Here is a 22,771-nt window from a genome sequence, read left to right on the forward strand (position 1 = left end):
AAGCATCCTGCATCCTCTATGGTCCAGCTATAGTTTGATACTCAACTCAGTACATGCTTTTCATTACTTGCCATCCTAGCTTTCCATCTAATAGCTTAAAATTTTTAGACTCTGAATTCGTGACAAGTGGCATTAGAGCCGAGGGTACAATGGGTCACAGCCTTATCATCATGTGGATCCTTATCATCATGTGGATCCTTCGTACAAGGGTCAGTTTGAAGGCCTACAGAAGGTGATAAAGACTAAAGCTTGGTCCATGCTTTCATTTTCTTCCAACATTTAAGTCAAAAAAGTACTCCAGTCAAACAATGGGATGCCACATTTGACATTTCCGGCCTTTCTTAAACCAGCAGAAATGACAGGGACTGGGGTTAGTCAAAGTCTTCTTGGAAGCTTCGCTGAAGTCAGGAGATTGCTACCTTTCTTCTAAAAGTTGGGTGGTTGTTTTGGCTGCACAATTTGGTGGGAAAATTTAATCAGACTTACTTTGTAATAAATTGATAGATCTTTTCTCTTTTCATTTAACTGTATTTGGTTGATACTAACATTATATCTTTCACTTAATTATATGTAAAAACAAGGATGGATTGATGTGATTCCATTATTCAAGATTGTTTTCTTAGTAAAGTTGTTTTACATGATGAGCAAATTCTGGATTTTAGTTCTTACACTTGCCTCTTTTCTCTCTCTTGGAGAGGCACCAGAAGGAAAAAAAAAAAAAACTTCCAGAAGGTGGGTGGCCATGGAGCATTAAGTTTACTCAGAACTTTGCATCATAATGTCGAACTTCATCATTGAGGGAATTCCCACTCTCTCATGACTTTTCCCCAAGACTTTTCTTTTCAAGACAATTTGTTATATTTTCTCTGTTGAAACAAACAAAAACCAAAAGATATCAGATATTAATCAGACAAACACAAAGCATACCTTATACAATGGGGATAAAAATATGCTACTTCTTGCATAAAAATCAATAAGTTTCATTTTTTTAATGTTATGATAAAAGGAAGCAAACCATATCTTCTCCGAAAAATAAGAAAGAAGGAATGGAAGTCCACCAACAATGATTTATGCATCATGGAGTGGATCCAAACTTGACTAAACTCACTTCAAATTTGATAGCTTGCTTTTGCTTCATGCATTCCAGTCCTAGGCAATTGATATTTCAAAGTTCTAGTTCACCAACTTCAAACCGTCTCCCACAGCAAAAACATAACATAAAAAACGAAAAGGGGAAGAAAACCAAAAAAACAGCAGAGGACCAGGGCATGAGGTTGAGATTTTGACCCCGTTGCTAGATGGACTGCATTGAATCATGCTCAGCATCGGCCCAACTAGCCAGTGCTTAAAGCATGACCAATTGAAGATGCAGACACCTGGGCTTCAAACTGTTCCATCATATGATCATAAGTACCAAGCTATTGTCCAATCACAAGTCTAAACTAATACAACGCATGTGAGGACCTATACGGACGTGTGTTTATTCCTATATCGGTTATTTGCTGGATAGATCTTGGGTACTTATATAGGATTAAGGAACGCATATAATACCTTCTAGTTAGCTATTTTGGGTAAGATCCTGAGTTGTTATAAATGATATCAGAAAAAATCCGACCCAACTTATATGGACGAGGGGATACTATAACATGGATCTATTGGGGCTGACCACGAGCCGATCGTAGTGCTTGTTATTAGATTTGTATGGATTTGAACCCTTAACCTGACGAGAATATCATGGCTGAAACAGGAGGAGTATATGAGGACCGTGCGGGCGTGTGGTTAGTCCCACATCGGTTATTCGGTGGGTTATGAATCACTACATCTACTTGGTAACTTCTTAGTGGTTGTTAATGGTTCCTTACATTTGTAACTTTTCTTTATCCAAATTGATTTCGTAGATAGTTAATTCAAACAACAAACTACCCAAATATGGCCTGTTTCAGAAGCAGCCAATCGTGATCACTTGATGGAGACACAAGATCATGCCATGATTCTTCATAAGACTGCAACTTAGGAATTTTTATAAGATTTAATAAAGTTGTCAATTTTTTGTATTTTCTTTCTGGTTAGTTTTAGTTTTTAGAAGAAAATTTTAAATCAAGGGCTGAGATTAAGTAATCTCTGGTTTTATTTGATAGCTTCATGAACCAAATTACTATAGCAATACTGTTCATGCACTATTCACGGCACAATAAACATGAACAGTGACCAGAAGTTATAAGGGTATGTTACAGAGCCTAAAAGTCTAGTTAGGGTTATCAATTCCTTTAAACATGGAAGTTAAAAGAGGTAATCAGATTTTTTAGGCAAAAAGAAGGGATGAATGAAAGATCAGAGTTTTCTTTTTTCCTATGGTGTGATGACGTAGAATAAGCATGAGGCTTGTAGCCCTAAGTGTGATTCCTAGGTTCCAAAGTGAGTCCCGTATTATCGTCACTCTTCCTTTTACCATTTTTTTCTTTCATCCTTTTATTCTAGTCATTACTTGCCTTTTCTTTTAATATTCTTTGATAAAAAAATCTACTTTTATCTTCCCTAAATCTTTCATGTCATGTATAATCAGCTTTTTCTCCAGAAACACTCCAGCAAGCTCTTGATTCCTGGTATAAACACTTCATAAACCCTAGGTTAGATAATAGCCATCCAATACCTATTTCTTCAAAATTCATTAATTTTTTACTTCAGTTTTATTAAAAACTCAGGTTATAGCCTGAAATTTCAGCAACCTAAAAGTTTCAGTCCTGCTTCTCTACACCTTATAGATCCCTATACTACACTGCCCTACATCAGTTTGGTTTTATAACATAGATTACACACCATGTACACTCGTCAAGGACAGTCCTGGTATCATCATGATAGGGGTCTTTTAACACTGACAACGTGATGAGTTATTGATCAGCATGCACAATAAAGTAAAAACAATGTTGAACTCTCTACTAACCTCGAAATATCATGATTCAAGGAAGAATTGTAAGTTGACTGAATTACAGAAATTCCAAATTGGGAGCTTTTTTAGGTGTACATCAAAGGTGAAGTGTCATAACACCAACAGCCCTGCACACAAAAGGCAGAGTATCATATTATCAACAACTAGAGAGCTTGGCAAAGCGCACAAAGACATCATGGAGGAGAAGCCAGGATCAATTTCAACATCAGATAAATTATTTCAGCTTGAAAGTCAGATTGAGGACAACAAAGTAAGTATTATGATCCAAGTGAAAAAAGAGCCAAAATTTACCACATCTGAAGAAATAAATAAAAAGAAACATCTTTAAAAGTAAACGATTTTTTTTTGTACCAATAATAGAAAGAGCCAAAGAAGGAGGTGATTCTACCATCTGAAGAAGTTCATTGCAAATTTGCAATCAACACAACAGTCTTTGAAAGATTCTGAAATCATGGTCAATGATTACTCGATCATGGCCGAAATGTTTCCACACACATAGAAAGAGGAACTTATCAGTCAATAGGAGAGCTAACAAATTATGAAGATCGCAAGGCAGCTTATATTAAGTCTGAATAATCCAAAAGGACTAGCAACAGCTATCAAAGAGGACTATGAAGTTGTTCACAAATGCAAAATCTTCCAACATTCTTTCAGCTTTCGTTAATCTGGCACTTGTGGTTTGTTTCAGCAGAGAGGCATACACTCATTTTATTATGTTTTAGAGAGGATGAGAAGATGCCTGGAGTCCAAGCATTAGGAATTTTTTTAGACATCCTATGGGGGGCATCCATCAAAAGTTATCATTGCTATGAGAAATCAATCAATGCAGCTTCAGAACTGACTTAAAAGAAACCAGGGCAAGTTCCTACACAGCAAAATCAAATGATGGAGATCCAAGATCGTTCCACGATGCATCATAGCGGCTGCAACTTAAATATTTTTATCATATTTAATTTAGTTATCAATTTTTTTGTATTTCCTTTTATTTTTGGTTACTTCTAGTTTTCAGTGGATCTTTTAAAATCAAAAAAGAGATTAAATGATCTATAGTTTATTGATAGCTTTATGAATCAAGTTACTGTACCACTACTGTTCATGCTATAGTAACTATGAACAGTAATCACATGCTATAAGGGTATTTTAGAGAGCCTAAAAGTCTTGTTAGGCTTATCTATTCCTTTAGATATGAGAGTTGATAGAGGTAATCATATCTTTTTTATGCAAAAAAATGATGAATGAAAGTTCAAAGTTCTTTTTATTATTGTCAAGGTCGGCGGAACCAATCCGAACCGGCTGGTTCCGCCTGTTTCAAACCGTTTCAAATCATACCGGTGGCTCACCGGTACGGTTCCGGCTCAAAAAATGGAACGCGTTTCCGGACCCGGAGAAAGAGAAGGAAAGAGAGAGCAAGCGGAGAAGAGAGGGAGAGAGAGAGAGAGAGGGAGAGGATGCCGGCGGAGAGCCCATGGTTCGAAACAGGGGTCGGCCGCTTAAGCGGCCCTTCTTCCTCGGCGTCGGCCCCCTCGCGGCCTTTGTCGGGCTCCACGGGCCCTCCGCCAGTGTCCTCGTCCTCCCTCTCCCGTTCTCTCTCTCTCTCTCTCTCTTCCTCTCTCATTCTCCCTCTCTTCCGTCTATTCCGCTGTGTCGGTACATGCCGGAAAACTAGTACGGGGTTTGTTACTGGTTCCTCTGACCTTGCTTATTGTAGTATGATGCCATAGAATAAGCAAGAAGGCTTGCAACCTAGGTGTGATTCTAAGATTCCGGATTGGGTCCAGTACTATCCTCCCTCTTTCCTTCTACCATTTATTTCTTTCATTCTTTTATTACAGTCATCACTTGGCTTTCTTCTAACCTCTTTGATCCAAAACATAACTTTATCTCGTCCAGTTCCTTCCTGTCATGTATAATCAGATATTTTCCCAAAAAAATTCTAGCAAGCATTTGATTCCAGTTATTTGATTGTTTAAGCCCTTAAAATCCAAATTAATTCCTAGACTTGTTATATAATAGTCAAGGAATCAAATACTGTTGGAATGGGATGGTACCACCAGTACTGGTGCTACCATCCCATTCTGATGCAAAACCAACACTAGTACCAACCTCAGGTTGCCAAAACCAGTTGGATACCTTTCTAATGTTTGCTAGTTGCTTTTCTTTTTTATTGATTACGAGGGTCTCGGTACATACCAGCCATATCAATACTGCATTGGTATTGTACTATTTTGGGACAACCATTATAGATTTGATATCGGTATTTAAAACCTTGATAATAACCAATACTTATTTTCTTCAAAAACATTACTTTTTTAGTTCAGTTCTATTGAAAACTCAGGTCATAGACTAATTCCAGCAGCCTACAGGTTTCAACGTTGCTTCTCTAGACCCTATAGCCCCAATCCTAGACTGTCTTACATTATCCCTTCAAGTGTCAATACATGAATAACTCAAAATTCCTTGGTTGATGCATCATTATTCTTATTATCAGTTGGTCTATAATTAGTTTGCATTGGGTGTAAACAAATCTACAAGGACATGGGGATTGGCAACCAGATGAAATTGAAATTTATCCTACACTACTAAATTCTGTTGAGTGAGTTAGTAGAAGCACCCTATCTAATTAAATTTGAAGTTGTTAGAAATAACTGTTGAGCTATCACTGGACAACTCTGTGGAATATCTTTTAAAGCAAATAATTTCTGCATGTTGTATCACACTCTTTAGATAGGAGTTAGACTAGCAAACATTCAATAATCAAGGGTATTTTATTAAAAAGATAGTTCGGTAAACTTACAAGAATTGGATGTTTGATAATAGAATGCCTTGCCTTATTCTTTTAATAGAATCAGTTGTCAGAGGTCTGACTTGCAGATAGAATGAAATGGATGAGAAGAATAAGTGCAAAGTTTAAATGCAAGAAATACTTAAGGAAACTAGTGCAGTTCAGCAACAAAAGAATTTGTATAGTTTTGTGATTCAATAGGTAAACAAAATCATTATCATGCTTCAAATTTTGAACAGCAACGATAAATTCTAAAAGGATATCTGCTATTCATAAGGGTTTTTCCAGGCAAATAAGAAAAACTTCTCAAACAGCCATGTCGAGGCATGCAAAAATGCACATCGATAAAAGAACACTAAATATGAATCCTGAAGCTCAAAGGAAAGGAAGATCTAGAGGAATCAGTTTGAAACAGTGAAGTAAAAATTTAGTGCATATAGTATGTGAGAGGTGAAGTATGCCTTAAGATGGGACAACACTAAAATGCATGAATTTAGGTAATGACTTCTGATAAAAAAATTTATAATTTATATGTTTCTTCCGAACCATCTATTAAAATCATAAAGAGCATGAGTTTTAATATTTAAGCACATCTGATTGGCAAGTCTTGTAAGTCTCGAAAAACTGAAAAGCCTATAAGAAGCATGAGGCTACAGTTATGTAATATAGACATCAATTTTAGGATCTAAAAGGTATCAAAGCTTGCTTTTACTCTAAAAGTTACAAACTTTTGCAAAAATGTATCCACTATAAATAGTGAAGATAAACAGTTCAAGCATGCAATAATTTTTACAAGAGATACAATCTTTCATCTCATAAAGATTGACAAACGACAAAATTTTCTGAAGGATGAGAGCATGACTAGCTGGACCTTTAGGTCATGACGTTGCAAAGAGTTCATAAATTTCATTTCTGACTCAGCTCTCAAAGAATAACTTTCTTCATCAGAAGTTTTACTGTATGCATCACAAGGTCACTCTTGAAAAGGCTTGGCTTTGGAAGGTGATCTAGCCAACTCGGATGTTGGAGGGAGCTCGGGGGAGGAAGCCCAACCATCCTCTGCTTAGTCCCCGCCATGAAAATTCTGTTGTAGAATTGTAGGGGAGCCGGCAAACCCTCCTTCCTATCCACTTTTAGAATACTGGTGCAACAACATATGCTGAATTTGTGTGTTGCTGGAGATGCGGCTATCTAGTGGGAGTCTTGCTCGTGTTCATCGTCGATTTCCGGTTTCATGGGGCTTTTTATGCCATTGAGTCTCGGGGGCTGGCCGGAGGCATTGTTGTAACCTGGAGGGTGGGAGAGGCGAATGTGGATGTTTTCCACAATTGTACTTAGCATGTTGCTATTGTGATTTCAGAATCTAATGAAAACCCTTGGCTCTTCTCTGGTGTGTATGCTAGTATAGATTACGGATAGCATCGGGTACTCCGAAAGGAGATCTCCAACCTGAATGAGCAGGGCATTCCGTCAATGGTGGCGGGTAACTTTAATTGTATTGATGGCCCCCAGGAGAAAAGAGGGGGCAGACCCTATTCTGATAAGATTAAAATTAGAAAATTTCGTGACTTTATTGGAGCAAACGATTTGGTTGATCTTAGTTTCACTGGCCCGAGATTTACTTGGTGCAATAATCATCTCGGCACGGTCAGGGTATGGAAGAGAATTGACAGAGCCTCTGCCACTGCCGGCTGGATCCAGTGTTTTCCTAATTACCAGGTATGCCACTTGCCGCGGATTGCCTCAAATCACTGTCCAATTCTCGTTAGCACTGAGTATCATAGCCCCTTCCATTTTGAGAAGTTCAAGCTCGCCTACCCTTAGTCTTGGCATATTGTCCGAGAGGTTTGGAGGATCCTAATGCATGGTGATGCCATGTATCGCGTGATGCACAGATTGGAGTTAGCTAAGCGCAGATTCTACAAGTGGAATCGTGTGGAGGTCGGCAATATCTTCAGGAGACTGGATGACATTAAGGTGGCTATCACGGAGCTCCAGGAAAGGGAGTACCAGAATGGGAGACTCACTCAGGACGAGTTAGCCGAGCTTCGAGGGAAACTTGCCATGCACCACTCCCTACTCCAGCAGTAGGAGGTCCTATAGCAGCAGATGTCGAAGTTCAGTGAATCAGGAAGGGGGACAGGAACACCAGATTTTTCCACTAGTCCACGGTCATCAAGAGACATAGGAATCGGATTCGAATCTTAAGGAGCAGCAATGGGCAGCGGATTGATAGGGATGAGGAGATCAGGCAGGAGATCTTTTATTTCTTCCAAGCAAGGTGGACTGCTACTTTGGGAGGGGGGAAGGGATCCTTCTCGTATCCACTGCCAGACTCGCAGGTTGGTGCTGCAAACAACGTTGCCCTAATAGCTGAGGTGATGTCGGATGAGATTCGGAAGGCCATTTGGTTTATGGCGGAGGATAAAGCGCCAGGTCCCAATGGTTTTTGCCCCTTCTTCAGGAGATTCTGGGTAATCATCGACTATGAGTTGGTGGTCGCGATCCAGCAATTCTTCAACTCTGGGAGGATGCCAGAGGCCTGGAAGAGAACTTTCAGCACTCTAATATCGAAGATATAGGATGCATCTGAACCAGGTCACTACAGACCGATTAGCCTATGCACAACCCTGTACAAGGCAGTTGCTAAGATCATGGTCTGCAAAATGAAACTGATCCTTCCCCATATTGTTAGCCCTGAGCAGGGGGCATTTGTGGAGGGGCGAAGCATCACAGACAATATCCTTTTGGCCCAGGAGTTTATGCATGATCTGCTGAGAGCGCCTTTCCGCCGAAGTCTCAAGGCCATCAAGCTCGACATGGAGAGAGCTTATGTTCGAATGCGTTGAAACTTCCTCCAAGTCACCCTGGAGAGCTATGGTTTCCACAGTGCATGGGTTAAATTGATCCTCAATCGTGTATGTGCGCCCTTCTTTGCCATCCTGATCAATGGCACCCCGACAAAATTTTTCCGATCGACTGTCGGTCTGCGCCAAGGTTGTCCCCTCTCCCCTTACCTCTTTATCACGTGTGATAACGCATTGTCACGTGCACTTCGGGCCACGACCTTGCACCAGGCGCTTGACTCCTATGTGCCTTCGCAAGAGGCCCGGCCGATTTTGCACTTGCCTTTTGCAGATGATTGTTTGTTGCTCGGACGGGCCTCTCTTCGGAATGCCAGTCTCTTCAGAAGGATTTTTGAAGGCTACTACTATCAGGTGTTAGGCCAGAAGGTGAATCTCCACAAGTTTGCTATTTTCTTCAGTCCCAAGGCTCGCCCTCAGCTACAGGTTGCACTCAAAGAATGTTTGGGGATCTCGGAGCAGAATGGACCGAGAAGCTACCTGGGTGTGCCTATCATTGGTAGTAGACTCCGGAGGGTCAAGTGTGCGGCAGCAGAACAGGGCATGCGTGCACGGCTAGAGGCATGGCAATCCAGAGCCTTATCGATGATGGGCAGGGTGACCTTGGTTAGATCGGTTTTGAGCTCGATACCGGTTTACCTCCTGACTAATACCATTCTTCCGAAGAACCTGTGATCAAGCTTGGACGGATGTTTAGGAGCTTCTTGTGGGGCTCACACAGTGGTGGTAGTGGTGGGGTGCACCTGATTTCCTGGGAGACTATTTGCCAACCTCTTCATGATGGGGATTGGGTATACAACAGTGTCTAATTGTTAGGAGGGAGGCCATGATAGCTAGGCATGCTGCGAAATTTATACTTGAGCCTGATAGTCTCTAGAGTTCAGCGACGCGGGCTAAGTACGGCCAATTGACCCTAGGTGCTAATAACTGAGAAAATTAGAGGTTCTTCTTCTGGAGGGAAGTTTGCGCTCATGCCCAGAAGGTCTCTTGACTCTTTTCCAATATCAGGTGGTTGTTGGGTGATGGCCAATCGGTTTAGGTGATGTAGGATGCCTGGTTTTACCACTGAGGCGTTGGCCGACTATAATCAGTATGGAGACTACGGCGACACTGAGAGTCTGCGACTTGTTTCATCCTGGTGAGCGGAGGTGGAATATGGAGCTGGTGGCCCAACTATTTGGGGATAGGCTTGCTGAGAGGGTGCGGTCCATTGCGATCCCGGTGCATGGCTATCCGGATACGAGGGTCAAGAGGTCCACTTACAACCCGAGGGTAAGGGCGTGGAAGCTCTACAGTCTATACAGGGTGGAGGCTGGCCGTAGATTGGAGGGTGGACGGATCTAGAGACTGAGAGTTCACCTTCAGGTTAGCCTTTTCATCTAGTAGTTGGCCTGGGGCTGTCTTCCCACTAAGGGGTTGTTGGTACATGGGGAATGGGCATCCTCCTGACCTGCCCGTGCTGTGGCAGTGAGGTGGAGTCTATTGACCACATCTTTATCTGGTGCCAGAGGGCAACTCAGGTTTGGGAGCTGTCCAACCCGCTTCCGACGGTGCTCCAATCAAGGATGCTTGTTTCGACTTTCTTAGAGTTCTTGCAGAGCAGCACCACCAAGGCGTCCAGGGCATAGGGCATTAGAGCTGCCTATGTTGCCTACCATATATGGTTGGCCAAGAATGCTTACATCTTCGAAGGCACCCGGCGATCGGCGAGGTTCGTTTTGGAGAGGACCTTAATGCAAGCTGTTGAGGTCACCTACCCCTCTATTGCTGGAGAGACTGCGATAGCTCAGGACACCTGGAGCTTCCCCTCTGCTTCTGCAGCGACTCAGATAGTGCTTCTCACCTGGGAGTCCCCATTCTAGAATTTTCTCAAGGTTGATGCTTTCGAAAAAAAATGTTCTCCCAAGTGCAGGAGATTCGCACAAGTAGTATAACTCGAAAGTCCGAGGTCGATTCCTCAGGGAACGATCTATGGATTATTAGCGTAATCTTAAATTAATTAATTCAGTTAATTTGTTGATTAAGATGATGTTTTGCAAATAGAAAACAAATCAGTACACAGAGAATCAAAGTATGGATAGATTAAGATGGAGTAGGAATCTGGAATCCCCCTTGATAATTTTGCATTCAAGAAATAAATTCTTCGATTCTTGATTAAAGATATAAATGTAGGATAGATCAAAGCATGGGATATATTTTAGGGACATATGAACTCTATTTCTAAGCATTTATCGTGCCTATTACATCAACGATAAATCAAATACTAAAGCGGTCCACATGTCGATCAACATAAACCATTAAAGAACTATCTACAAAATAATTATGCAAGAATCCATAATATATTGGAAATATAAATCTATAAGAATTAAAGGCTTAGAATTTACTTCAAAGATAGCAATACATCAAGGGTTCCTCCATCACCCTTCACCTAAAGGATTAGCCAGCCATCAACATCAAAGACTCTCCCCTGTTACTCCTCTCTCGATATCTTTTTTTTTTCTTTTTATTTTCGGAAACAGGGCATCCCCTGTTTTCTTCTTCTCTTTTCCTTCAACCCCAGCAGGTGGCCCCCCGATGCCTCTCTTCTTCCCCCCTCTTATAACAATCTTCACCGCCTCCCATTCGAGGTGATCACGAGCGTTGGAACGGAGGAGGACGCGGACAGCCGGGGCGGTGATTGTGGCTGCTGCGGTGCTTCACAGGCGGAGGGAGAGGGATCTCGAACGTTGATCGCGGAAGATGGATTCGTTGCTGGGGCACTGCAGAAGGAAGAAACGGGTGCTGCAGAGGCGGAGGGCGTCAATCCGTGGCTGGATTTCGGGCTAGAGGTTGGCACGCGGACGCGGTTGGACACGGTTCACGGACGCGTGATGCTGGGAGGTGATCACGGGCGTTGCGTTGCTTGATTTGGAAGCTGGGATTACGGGGAAAGAAGATGATGTGGGGTGCTGCTCGCTGGTTCCGCAGGAGAATCAAGAGGAAGAGGATGCGGTGCTTTGGGTGTTTTGGGATGCAGACTGATGCGGAAGGATGGATTTCAGATGTTTCTGGTGCATTCCATGTGGATGGTCGCCAAGTGTCGCTCTAATATGGTCAGGCCTGGCTGCTGCCTATAATTGTGAGTTTGATAAATGATGGGTTCGACTAGGATATGGCGAGATTGGGTGCGCACAGCTTGGGTTAAGCATCTTCCTGAACCAAACCTGTACCAAATGTGCATTTTATCTCTAATTTACGATAAGACTATGCGAAACACAAAATACAATTTAACTCGATGATATTATCATCATCTGTTAACAATAAGATTAATTTAAGTGGTATGTAGATCACACTTTTGTGCTCTCATCACACCCCCCAACTAGTTTATTGCTAGTCTCTAGCAATTTGGAGTAAACAATAACATGAGAGTAAAGAGTGTTGGTTGATCCTTTGATGTTTTATTAGAACTAATTGCATAAAATTAAGATAAGTACTCAATTTCGTAGGAATCACGATTGCACTTAGCATGTGCAACAAGCCGTTAACCCCTAGGTTACCCTAGTGGACGAGTGTTGTCTCGTGAGGGTTTTCAGGGATGTTACCCACAAACATCATGAATGATATGTCATGAGATCCTAAAAAAAAATATGAAATAAAGCCTAAGCTAATACACATGTGATATATATTTTTCTTAAGCTTGGCAAGTATCAAAGCAAGGGGAATACTAAAGTGTAGTGTGCATAAATAGAATGACTTTCTTGGAGCACTAATACCTCCACCACAACAGGGTACCGCCTGAGTTTTAGGTGCACTACTCAAGTCCACAAATGTTTTCTACAATTTATTAGAACCTGATCCATCACATTTTCAGAATATCACATGTTGTCTAAATTTGTCAAGGATGGTTCGCATGTAAAGAAAGAGCTATCAATCCCAACTAAACAACCCGGGTACACAGAGGTCCAACACAATGGAGTCAAACCAGTCATTACCACATGTCACTAGGTTCAGTCCGACCAACCCTATTCATGCTTATTTTTATTTTTAAACACATATGACGATTACAATAGTCCAACCCCATTAGGCTCTAGTAAGGTTCATGTAGCGAGCTTTCAGCCAATGACCCCCCATCCAGTTGGCTCAAGACATTAGGTGAAACACCCCTCGGACTTAATTGCTCGAACCAGACTACGCCACAAGGCCAGACTTGTCATCATAAGGATTTTTTTTTTTTAATTATCATGCAAGAAAAGAGATGGTAGACTGAACCATATAGATATTTTTATTATATATGTGACTGCAACGTGACTATAGGTCAACCAAGGTCGGATCATAAGGCACCTAAGTAATCTAACTGGAATATTCAACCTCTATCTTTATGTGAAAACCAAATCATAAACCTTATGGTACGAACAAGGATACTCATACTTTTTTTTACGGATAAAGCTAACAAAAATGCAGTTAACAAATGTGAACTCCTGAGGCTTTCCTATTGTCATTAAGTATACGTGTGGGGATCTAATAATAGGTCTCTAATCAATCATAGTATGCATGTGTTCCTTGCCTTAATAGTTGCACAAGCTTAATAGGAAAATACACGTGCATTTGCTCAGAAAAGAAAGTAATAGAATAAATCAAATGCAAAAACAAGTTTTTTTTTTTTTTTAAATCAAAATATTTTCCTCCCCCCAACTTAAACATTGCATTGTCCTCAATGTAAAAGATGCAAGAAAACTATATATGAGAGACAATAGAGAAAATAATATTGGAGGAAGAAGAATACCTTGAGCTGTTGATTTCCAGAAAAGAAGACCTAAGAAGAAAACTAGAAATAAAAGAAAAATATAATTCTAACTAATATACACATACCTTTGTCGTCAAGCTCAGTCATAAGAAGGCTCCCCCAAGGAAAAGGAGTACTCTTCATCTGCAAAATTCTCAAGAAAAGGTTTTAATCTGTGTCCATTTACCTTAAAAATTTTGCCATCCTGTGGATTCTCAATTTCAACTGCCCCGTGTGGAAAAATAGTTTTTACAATGAAAGGACCTGTTCATCTTGATCGTAACTTTCCAGAAAACAGATGTAATCGAGAGTCATAACAAAGAACTTTTTGTGCAGGTTCAAAAGATTTTCTTAGAATTGATTTATCATGCCTAATTTTCATTCTTTCTTTACAAAGTCTAGCATTGTCATACGCATCCCGACGAATTTCATTCAACTCACTAAGTTGTAATTTTCTAGCTAAACCAGCATCTGACAATTCAAAGTTTAATTTTCTAATGGCCCAATACGATTTATGCTCTATTTCAACAGGTAGATGACATGCTTTTCCATAGACTAGCCGATACGGGGACATACCTAGAATAGTTTTATAAGCAGTACGGTAAGCCCACAATGCGTCAGAAAGTTTTAAAGACCAGTCTTTGCGTGATGGATTCACCGTTTTCTCTAAAATTCGTTTAATCTCCCGATTGGCTAACTCTACTTGGCCACTAGTCTGCGGGTGATAAGGAGTTGCAATTCTATGAGTGATACCGTACTTTCGTAACAGGATCTCAAAAGGTTTATTACAGAAATGTTTTCCCCAATCACTAATTATAACCTTGGGCATCCCGAACCTAGAAAATATATTTTCTTTAAGAAAGTTTAAAACTGGTTTGTGGTCATTTGTTCGACAAGGCACAGCTTCTACCCATTTGGACACATACTCAACACCAACTAAAATGTACTCATATCCAAAAGATGGTGGGAATGGGCCCATAAAATCGATGCCCCAACAATCGAAAATTTCGATAATAGTAATGGGTTGAAGAGGCATCATTTGCCTACGAGTTAGACTTCCAATACGTTGACATGAATCACATGTCCTGCAGAACTCGTGGGCATCTTTGAACATAGTAGGCCAATAGAAACCACATTGCAAGACCTTTGCAACAGTTTTCTTAGAGGCAAAGTGTCCACCGCAAGCATCAGTGTGACAGAAAGAAAGTACGCTTTGTATATCATGATCCGGTATGCATCGTCTAAAGATTTGATCGTTACAATATTTAAATAAATAGGGTTCGTCATAGTAATAATTCTTTACTTCGCGCAAGAAAATTTTTCTATCTGTCGACCCCCAATGTTCTGGCATCCGGCTTGTAACAAGAAAATTTACAATATCTGCATACCATGGCATACTAGAAAGTGCAAACAACTGCTCTTCAGGGAATGAGTCCTTGATGGAAAACTGTGGCACTGAATCATGAAAAACTAGCCGTGATAAATGGTCAGCAACCACATTCTCTACTCCCTTTTTATCTTTAATAGTGATGTCAAATTCTTGGAGAAGAAGTATCCATCGTATTAAGCGTGATTTGGCCTCTTTCTTATCTAGCAAATATTTTAACGCTGCATGGTCTGTGAAGATAACAATAGGAGCACCAAAGATATAAGAGCGAAATTTATCTAAGGCAAATACTACTGCAAGCAATTCCTTCTCGGTGGTGGTGTAATTCATTTGAGCATCGTTTAAGGTTTTGCTTGCATAGTAAATGACATATGGCTTATTATCCTTGCGTTGTCGTAGGACGGCTCCTATCGCATAGTCGCTAGCGTCGCACATAATCTCAAAAGGTAATGACCAATCAGGTGGTCGTACGATGGGTGCAATGCTAAGCATAGACTTTAACTTTTCGAATGCCTCCTGACAGGTTTCAGTCCAATTGAATGGTGTATCAAGGGACAGGAGGTTACATAATGGTCGAGCTATGACACTAAAGTCCTTGATGAACCTCCTATAAAATCCGGCGTGTCCCAAAAATGATCGAACATCTCTAACCGTCTTGGGTGCAGGTAGCTTAGCAATTAAGTCGATCTTAGCTCTATCTACTTCCATGCCCTTCGATGAAACAATATGTCCTAGGACAATTTTCTTTGGTACTATGAAGTGGCATTTCTCCCAATTCAATATCAAATTCTTTTCTATACATCGAGCTAAGACTGCTTGTAAATGTGACAAGCAATCATCAAATGAGTCACCAAAAACGGAGAAGTCATCTATGAACACTTCCAAAAACTTCTCGTTCATGTCTTCAAAGATGCTGAGTATGCATCTTTGGAATATTGCAGGTGCATTACACAACCCGAATGGCATTCGTCGAAAAGCAAATGTGCCAAAAGGACAAGTGAAGGTAGTCTTCTCTTGATCTTCTGGTGAAATTTCAATTTGATAATATCCCGAATAGCCATCGAGAAAACAATAGAAATCATGCCCTGCAACTCTCTCCAACACTTGGTTTAGGAAGGGTAGAGGAAAGTGATCCTTTCGTGTGACCAAATTCAGCTTTCGATAGTCAACACACATGCGCCAACTCGTCGGAACACGAGTTGGAACTAGTTCACCTTGTTCATTTTCTACCACCGTCAAACCCGACTTCTTAGGAACGACTTGAGTAGGGCTTACCCACTTGCTGTCGGAAATTGGGTAAATAATACCCACGTCAAGCAACTTGAGGATTTCTGTCTTAACCACATCTCTCATCGTAGGATTCAACCTTCGTTGCATTTGCCTTGTGGTTTTGGCATTGTCCTCCAAATATATCCGGTGCGTACAGATTAAGGGGCTAATCCCCTTCAAGTCTGCAATAGACCACCCTAAGGCTCCTTTATGATTCTTTAGAACACCAACTAATTTTTTTTCCTGAGTATGATCAAGTCCAGACGAGATGATTACAGGAAAAGTGTCATCAGGTCCAAGAAAAGCATACTTAAGTTCCTTTGGTAAGGGTTTCAATTCGAGCTTGGGTGCTTGCTCATGGGATGGTACTATTTTCACCTCTCGAGGCGACAACCTCTCAAATTCTCCTACTTTTGGTCTCCACCCATTGACCATCTTGATATCCAGATTATCCACAATAGGTATGACGGACAAATCATCATCATCGGTTCCATTAGGACACCAATCAATTAAGCTATCATTGGATGGGTCGTTAATTGCTTTAGCTAACAAATATTCTTCTGCGATGGTTTCAACCCAATCAACCTCCTTACTCTCTTCAGGATCATTGGGTTGTTTGCACACATTAAAAATGTTCAGTTCTAAGGTCATGTTACCAAAAGAAAGCTTCATGATGCCATTCCTACAATTAATCAATGCATTAGAAGTTGCAAGGAATGGACGTCCTAAAATGACCGGAATCTGAGACTGTGAGTTCGAAGCCGGATGTGTGTCCAATACAATAAAATCGACAGAAAAGTAGAACTTGTCTACTTGGACTAATACATCCTCGACAATCCTCCTCGGAATTTTAATTGATCTGTCAGCTAATTGCAAAGTGACGGAGGTTGGTTTCAACTCACCTAAACCAAGTTGCTCATATACAGAATATGGCAACAAATTCACACTCGCCCCTAAATCTAACAATGCTCGCTCTATCCTAAAGTCGCCTATGATGCATGAGATGGTTGGGCAACCTAGATCTTTATATTTAGGGAGAATGTTGTGCTGCAAAATAGCACTCACATTTTCAGTTAAAAATGCATTCTTCTTAACATTTAATCGGCGCTTAACAGTACACAAGTCCTTCAGAAATTTGGCATATGAGGGTACTTGTTTGATTGCATCAAGAAGAGGTATGTTGATCTTTACTTGCTTAAAAAGCTCAAGAATTTCAGAATTAGGTTCGAGCTTTTGCAACGGCTTTAACCGTTGTGGAAAAGGTGGAGGAAAAAGACATTCTACTTTCTCGGTAGAAGTTGGGACCTCAATTTTTTCTTTGTCCCTTTCATCGGCTTTGGGAGCATCAGAATTAGACCTGCGGTCTCAATGGGACGGTCTGATTAATGACTTTTCCATTACGCAAAGTCATGATGCTCTTTGCATGTTCTGTATGCGAACTAGAAGGAGCCGTATTATTACTACCGTGCACTTGTGGGTTAGGTTGGGGTTGAGCTGGAAGCTTACCCTTCTCTTGGGTACTTAGGACGGTAGTCAACATTGACAATTGGTTCCTTATGTCTTCAAAATTTCGAGTATTTTGAGCATTGATATTAGCTTGACCTTGTAGAAAAGTTTGTATGGATTGCAAGGTATCCTCGATATTTGGCTTTTGAGAGGGTGGTGATGCAAAAGTAGGATGTGCAGGTGGAGGAACTGAATGGTGTGATTGTTGAGGATGATCATTTCTCCACCTAAAATTTGGATGATTCTTCCAACCAGGGTTATAGGTATTCGAGTATGGATCGTTATAAGGCTTTTGGTAGGAGTTCATAGCATTTGCTTGATCGTGCAAAACTTCTTTGAATGCCGGTATGGTGGGACAATCTGTAGTAGTATGACCCGACATATCGCAGATACCACAACACTCGTTTCTAAGCTCTATAGTCTTGACAGGTTCAACCTTCCTAAGCTCAATTTCTTCTACCTTCCTAGTGAGGGCTGCCATTTTAGCATGAAGATCATCCTCAGTTCTGAGGTTGTAAAGGCCTCTCTGTACAGAGCTAGTAGGCTTAGGTAAAGACTTATTGTTTCTATCCCCGTTATCCCAAAGTTGGGCAGTCTCAGCGAGGGAATCCAAATACTCCCACGCCTTATCAGGGTGTTTTTCTAAAAATCTACCATTGCACATGGTCTCTACAAATTGTTTCAACTGTGGAGATAAACCTTCATAAAAGAAGCTAATGGTTCTCCAAGTTTCGAATCCGTGATGAGGGCATGAGAGAAGAAGGTCTTTAAATCTTTCCCAACATTCATAAAATATTTCATTATCTTTTTGTTGGAAATTGCTGATATGTCTTTTCAAAAAGTTGGTCCTTTGTGTGGGGAAGAACTTCTTTAAAAATTCTCTCTGCATATCTTGCCAAGTTCTTATTGATCTAGGTCGCAAAGAGTTTAGCCATGTTTTGGCCTTATCCTTTAGAGAGAAAGGGAACAATGTCAACTTAAGGACATCCTCGGTGACGTTTGGCACTCTAAATGTAATGCTCAATCCTTCAAAATCCTTTAAATGAAGATACGGACTTTCGGACTCTAACCCATGAAACTTGGGCAGCAATTGGATTACCCCTGGTTTGATGTCAAAATGTCCTACATTATCAGGAAAAATTATGCATGAAGGCTGACTAGTCCTAGCCGATTGTAGGTATTGTCTTAGAGTCATAACATGGGGTTCTCGTTCTCGATTGTGGTGACTCCCCGCATCTTCATTTAAATCAGCCATCTCACAAGGTGTGAGATACTGCGAAGGAATTTCAAGGATGTGTCCTAAGGGATGATCTAAAGTTGTACGACTTAATCGACCGGTGTCGTCCCTATTCCACTTTAGCATGCAAAATATTTTCCTCTCTTTTTTTTATTTTTATTCTTTTTTTAATATAAGTGCTACCTAAAGATATCTAAAAGGACAACCTAATATAGAAAAACAAAAATCTATTCACAATCAAGCATGCATCAAAACATTACACCTTAATTTCTAATGTTTTTCTTAAATTTCTAGACAGCTCCTAACTGGTTTGAAGAGGACACCTAAGCCTCCAATCCGGTCTAATGAACCGAGTTGACCAGGTAAGCTCCCAGGTAAGTGGAGGGGTCACGATGCGTTCGCAAAGGTCCCACTTAAAACCCACTTGCTTCGAACAGATGAATTGTCTCCCTTATAGGGACAAAGCTTGCCTAAACATCAACTAAGCCACAGAGCGAAATTGGTGCAACTTTCGGTGGTCTTCGTCCTATTGAGCTCGAATGTCCTTAGGGGCCAACGTCTAGTTGATTTTAGTTAAGCTTAGGATATTTATGCACTGGGGTGATTTTTGGGCTAAGAACGAGTGATGAAATCCCGACCTTATCTTTTTAAACGGGTTCAGCCCTTAGAATATTTTATGTTGATGCCTTATACTATATGCAACAATCAAGAGAATTTTTTTTTTTAATGTTTTATGACATGACATTAAATTTCATTGAATAGTTGATCAAGCAAATTATTTATTTCTTTTTTTTTAATTTTTATGAGTTGAAGTTTGAAATTTGAATTCTGAAATTTGAAATTTGAAATTTTAGGTTTTTCCATTTTTTTTTTTCAATTTTCAATTAGCAACAAGGGTTAATGAGATATAATAACAATAAAATTCTGATTCAAAAAAAAATTAAATGCAGAAAATTTAAAACATAAAGCAGCAAGGTTTCGTATTAATCTAATGGTCTTAAAAGTCTCGGAATGTCAATCAGACCGTTCAGATTATTGAACAACGTGTCTTGCACTAGCTGACCAAATTTGAGTCAAATCAGACGGCTAATTTCTATGATATCAGAATTTGATGCAAACTGTGCAGGAAATTAAAAATAGTAGTAAAGATTTAATTTTTTTTAAAAAAAAAATACTAACTACTAAGGTAAAAATTAAATCTAAAATTATACTAATAACTCAGCCGCTCCCCGGCAACGGCGCCAAAAACTTGATGCTTTCGAAAAAAAATGTTCTCCCAAGTGCAGGAGATTCGCACAAGTAGTATAACTCGGAAATCCGAGGTCGATTTCTCAGGGAACGATATATGGATTATTAGCGTAATCTCAAATTAATTAATTCAGTTAATTTGTTGATTAAGATGATGTTTTACAAATAGAAAACAAATCAGTACACAGAGAATCAAAGTATGGATAGATTAAGATGGAGTAAGGATCTGGAATCCCCCTTGATAATTTTGCATTCAAGAAATAAATTCTTCGATTCTTGATTAAAGATATAAATATAGGATAGATCAAAGCATGGGATATATTTTAGGGACATATGAACTCTATTTCTAAGCATTTATCGTGCCTATTACATCAACGATAAATCAAATACTAAAGCGGTCCACATGTCGATCAACATAAACCATTAAAGAACTATCTACAAAATAATTATGCAAGAATCCATAATATATTGGAAATATAAATCTATAAGAATTAAAGGTTTAGAATTTACTTCAAAGATAGCAATACATCAAGGGTTCCTCCATCACCCTTCACCTAAAGGATTAGCCAGCCATCAACATCAAAGACTCTCCCCTGTTACTCCTCTCTCTATATCTTTTTTTTTTCTTTTTATTTTTGGAAACAGGGCATCCCCTGTTTCCTTCTTCTCTTTTCCTTCAACCCCAGCAGGCGGCCCCCCGATGCCTCTCTTCTTCCCCCCTCTTATAACAATCTTCACCGCCTCCCATTCGAGGTGATCACGAGCGTTGGAACGGTGGAGGACGCGGACAGCCGGGGCGGTGATTGCGGCTGCTGGGGTGCTTCACAGGCGGAAGGAGAGGGATCTCGAACGTTGATCGCGGAAGATGGATTCGTTGCTGGGGCGCTGCAGAAGGAAGAAACGGGTGCTGCAGAGGCGGAGGGCGGCAATCCGTGGCTGGATTTCGGGCTGGAGGTTGGCACGCGGACGCTGTTGGACACGGTTCACGGACGCGTGATGCTGGGAGGTGATCACGGGCATTGCGTTGCTTGATCCGGAAGCTGGGATTACGGGGAAAGAAGATGATGTGGGGTGCTGCTCGCTGGTTCCGCAGGAGAATCAAGAGGAAGAGGATGCGGTGCTTTGGGTGTTTTGGGATGCAGACTGATGCGGAAGGATGGGCTTCGGATGTTTCTGGTGCATTCCATGTGGATGGTCGCCAAGTGTCGCTCTAATATGGTCAGGCCTGGCTGCTGCCCATAATTGTGAGTTTGATAAATGATGGGTTCGACTAGGATATGGCGAGATTGGGTGCGCACAGCTTGGGTTAAGCATCTTCCTGAACCAAACCTGTACCAAATGTGCATTTTATCTCTGATTTACGATAAGACTATGCGAAACACAAAATACAATTTAACTCGACGATATTATCATCATCTGTTAACAATAAGATTAATTTAAGTGGTATGTAGATCACACTTTTGTGCTCTCATCAAAGGTCAACTTCGACAATAGCGTGGTGGATGACGGGTGTAGAGGGGGTGCAAGTTTTGTTATCCAAGGCCCAAATTCGAGTCTAGTGGCAGCAGGCAGTATGCCGATTTTTGAGACATATGTACTTGGAGTGGAGCTGAGAGTGGCCTGGGCTGGTATCACCCTTGCAAGGCGGGTCCTTAGAGCTAACTGTATTATTGTCGAAGGTGACTCGACCGCAATGATCGGGTGGATTCAGGGGCAAGCAAGATCAGCTGGTGCCCACCCACTCCTACATGCAATTGGAGAAGCTCTAGAGAGTGTGTGTCCTTGGTGGCCAGGCATATCTACAGAGTAGCTAATTGGGCGGCTGACTGGGTTGCTTCTTACGTAGCCCAACACTCGAGCGAGGTCCTATGAACTGATTCGTTTTCCATCCCACCTTTGTTTCAGGATATTTTACTTTCTGGCTTTTATGGGATGTATTCATACTAGATTTGTATAATCAATCTGTTCTACCAAAAAAAGAAAAGGCTTCCCACTGATGGCAGTCCATTAGCACAGTCCCATGTCATTTTTTGCTGAAACTACCCACCAACAGCAATGAAAAATTCTAAGAGGTCATCAGCTATTCATGAAAAATTTAAGATGAACCAATGAAAAATTCTATAATGACCATGTTGAGGTATGCAAAAAAAATAAAATAAGAAAAAGAACATGAAATATGAATCTCTTGAAGCTTAAAAGAAAGGAAGACCTAAAAGAATCAGTTTGAAACACTGAAATAGAAATTTTGGTACAGATAGATAGTGCAGAACAGAACTGGTTTGGAGCATGCCTTAAGTTGGGAAAGGAACAATAAAATACACGGATTCAATAATGACTCCTGATTAAAAAATTTTATAATTTATAAGTTTCTTCTGCATCATCTATTAAAATCATAAAAAGCATAACTTCAAATATTGAAGGATATCTGATCAGGCGATACTAGTAACTCTATAACTTCAAAGCCTATAAGAAGCATCAAGCTGCAAGTATGTAACACAGACATCAACTTTAGGATCTAAAAGGTGTCAAGGCTTACTTTCACTCAAAAAAGCCACAACTTCGCATATAATATGGATACCGACGATAAGCTGCTCAAGCACGTAACAATTTTTCCCAGAGATACAATCTTTCATCTCATAAAGATAGACTGACAAAAAAATTCTGAAGGATGAGAGCATGACTAGGTGTATGTGTACCTTTAGGTCTGACATTGCAATTAGCCTTCATAAAATTCATTTCTCACTCAGCTTTCAAGGGATGCTTTTCTTA

The 22,771-nt window shown here is 40.5% G+C and overlaps 1 long non-coding RNA gene and 1 other non-coding gene across 2 annotated transcripts; one reads left to right on the forward strand and one right to left on the reverse strand.

Moving 5' to 3' along the window:
• Positions 1 to 573: 573 nt before the first annotated feature.
• Positions 574 to 3,071, reverse strand: LOC149751021 (uncharacterized). Its single transcript, XR_016398880.1, has 2 exons — positions 2,942 to 3,071; positions 574 to 866 (listed from the first exon to the last, which is right to left on the reverse strand). It is a non-coding gene; the product is annotated as an uncharacterized LOC149751021 (long non-coding RNA).
• Positions 3,072 to 18,251: 15,180 nt separating this feature from the next.
• On the forward strand, positions 18,252 to 18,360 carry LOC120108426 (small nucleolar RNA R71). The gene has a single exon (XR_005509792.3). It is a non-coding gene; the product is annotated as a small nucleolar RNA R71 (small nucleolar RNA).
• Positions 18,361 to 22,771: the final 4,411 nt, after the last annotated feature.

This window comes from Phoenix dactylifera, chromosome 17 (assembly GCF_051530095.1).
Source record: "Phoenix dactylifera cultivar Ajwa chromosome 17, Ajwa_hap1_PhDact_Kaust_v1.1, whole genome shotgun sequence".
NCBI lineage: Eukaryota > Viridiplantae > Streptophyta > Magnoliopsida > Arecales > Arecaceae > Phoenix > Phoenix dactylifera.